Source organism: Pyrgilauda ruficollis, unplaced genomic scaffold (assembly GCF_017590135.1).
Source record: "Pyrgilauda ruficollis isolate IOZ18807 unplaced genomic scaffold, ASM1759013v1 scaffold1291, whole genome shotgun sequence".
Lineage (NCBI taxonomy): Eukaryota > Metazoa > Chordata > Aves > Passeriformes > Passeridae > Pyrgilauda > Pyrgilauda ruficollis.
The window spans coordinates 4,364-6,686 of NW_024511333.1; the positions used below are offsets into that span (position 1 = coordinate 4,364).

The window sequence follows — 2,323 nt, forward strand, 5'->3', positions numbered from 1 at the left end:
ACCTCAGTGCGAGACCCCTGAGGGGGAATCATGGCGAGACTCACGGTACCACCGCAGAGCGAGACCCCTGAGGGGAAACCGGAGCGGGACCAATGGCGGGACTCCTGACGGGGAAAGCCGGAGCGGGAATCCTGAGGGGGAGCCATGGCGGGACCCCTGAGGGGAGCCATGGGCGGATTCATGTGGGAAAACCGGAGCGGAATCCCTGAGGGGGAACCGGAACGGGACTAATGGCGGGACCCCTGAGGGGAAACCGGAGCGGGACCCTGAAGGGAAATCATGGCGGGACTCACGGTACGACCGCAGAGCGAGACCCCTGAGGAGGAACCATGGCGGGATTCATGAGGGGAAACCGGAGGGGGATTCCTGAGGGGAATCATGGCGGGACCCCTGAGGGGGAACCATGGCGGGATTCATGAGGGGAAAACCGGAGCGGGACCCCTGACGGGGAACCATGGCGGGACTCACGGTAGGACCGCAGAACGAGACCCCTGAAGGGAAACCGGAGCGGGACCCCTGAGGGGAAACTATGGCGAGATTCGTGAGGGAGAATCATGGCGGGACCCCACAGGGGACAGTGACCCTAAGGCAGCCGAATTCGCCATTTCCCTTCCCCGCTTTCATCCGCGGGATCCATCCCGGCTTCCCCCCCACCCCGCCTCAGCCGGCGCTAGGACCGAGCCCAGGCGGCCATACCACGTCCGGTGTCCTTCCCATTTCCGTTCCCGGTAACATTCCCGGAATCGGTTACCGGGAAAACGTCGGGATCCACGGAGGAGCCATTGCCGGAGGAGCGGCTGAGGGGTGAGCGCGGGAAAAGGGGGGGGTGGCAAAGATGGCGGCGGCTCTGAGGGGAAGCGGCGGCTCTGAGGGGAAGCCGCTTTTTATCTTACAAATAATCCCGAAAATTATTAAATTATTAATAAATAATCCAAGAAATTGTTGTAATTTTCCCTGCGAATATGTATGGATGAAGAAAATAAAAGGTTGGGAATGTTAAAATGTTGGTTTTGTGCTGTTGCAGAGCTGGATTGTTGCTATGCCCAAGTGAAAACGCTCCGGAATTCTGAATTAAGATGCAAATTTTCGGGTAGGAATAATTTTATTGGGAATTTTTAGGAATATTGAGGGAAAAATAGGAATTTTGAGGAAAAATACGGGAATTTTAGGGGAAAAATGTGGATTTTTGGGGGGGAAATGGGGCTTTTGGGGGGGGAAAAAAAGGAAATTTGGGGGAAAAATTGAGATTTTTGAGGCAAAAAATGAATTTTTTTGAGGAAAAATTTAAGGAAAATGGGAATTTTAGGGGCAAAATGGAAATTTTGGGGATAAAATGGGATTTTTTTTTTGAGGGGAAAGGGAATTTTAGGGTTAAAAATGGGAATTTGAGGGGGTTCTTTAAGGAAAATGGGAATTTTAGGGGATAAAATGGGATTTTTTTTTGGGGGAAAGGGAATTTTAGGGTTAAAAATGGGAATTTTAGGGGGGAAATTAGAAATTGGGGGATAAAATTTGAATTTTGAGGGGAAATGGTGATTTTGGTGGGTAAAATGAGGATTTTCAGGGAAAAATGGGAATTTTTGAGGGGAAAAATGGAAATTTTTTGGGGAAAAGGGGAATTTTGGGGGAGGGAATGGGATTTTGAGGGAAAAAATCTGAATTTTTGCGAAAAAAATTTGAGATTTTAGGGAAAAAATGAGAATTTTGGCAAAAAAAATGGGATTTTGGGGGGAAAAAAGAGATTTTAGTGAGGGTAAAAATGGGATTTTTTTGGGAGAAAATGTGGGATTTTGGATGGAAAAATGGGGAATTTTGAAGAAAAAATGGGAATTTTTGGGAGGAAAAATTTGGGAATTTTGGGGGGAATAATTGGGAATTTTAGGGAAAAATTTGGGAATTTTGGGGGAAAAAAGGAGATTTTAGAAAGGGACAAAAATGGGAATTTTAGGGGGAAAAAATTGGATTTTGGTGGGGAAAAATTTGGGAATTTTTGGGAGGAAAAAAAAGAAATTTGGGGGGAAAATGGAGATTTTAGTAAGTGAGAAAATGGGAATTTTTTGGGAGGAAAAAAAGAAATTTGGGGGGAAAATTTGGGATTTTGGGGGGAAAATGGAGATTTTAGTAAGTGAGAAAATGGGAATTTTTTGGGGGGAAGATTTGGGAATTTAGAGGAGAAAAATGGAAATTTTGAGGGAAAATTTTTGAATTTAGAGGGAAAAAAAGAGAATTTTTTGGGATTTATCCTGAATTTTTTCCCCACAGGAAATGGAAGAGTCCAAACCTTCAAAAAGGAGAAAAATCCCAGAAAATTCCAGAAAAAAAA

General features: G+C 45.7%; 1 long non-coding RNA gene across 1 annotated transcript; it reads left to right on the forward strand.

Annotated features, from left to right (window-relative positions):
* Positions 1-667: 667 nt before the first annotated feature.
* On the forward strand, positions 668-2,323 carry LOC121348732. The gene is made up of 3 exons (XR_005954404.1): positions 668-804; positions 1,025-1,090; positions 2,263-2,323. It is a non-coding gene; the product is annotated as an uncharacterized LOC121348732 (long non-coding RNA).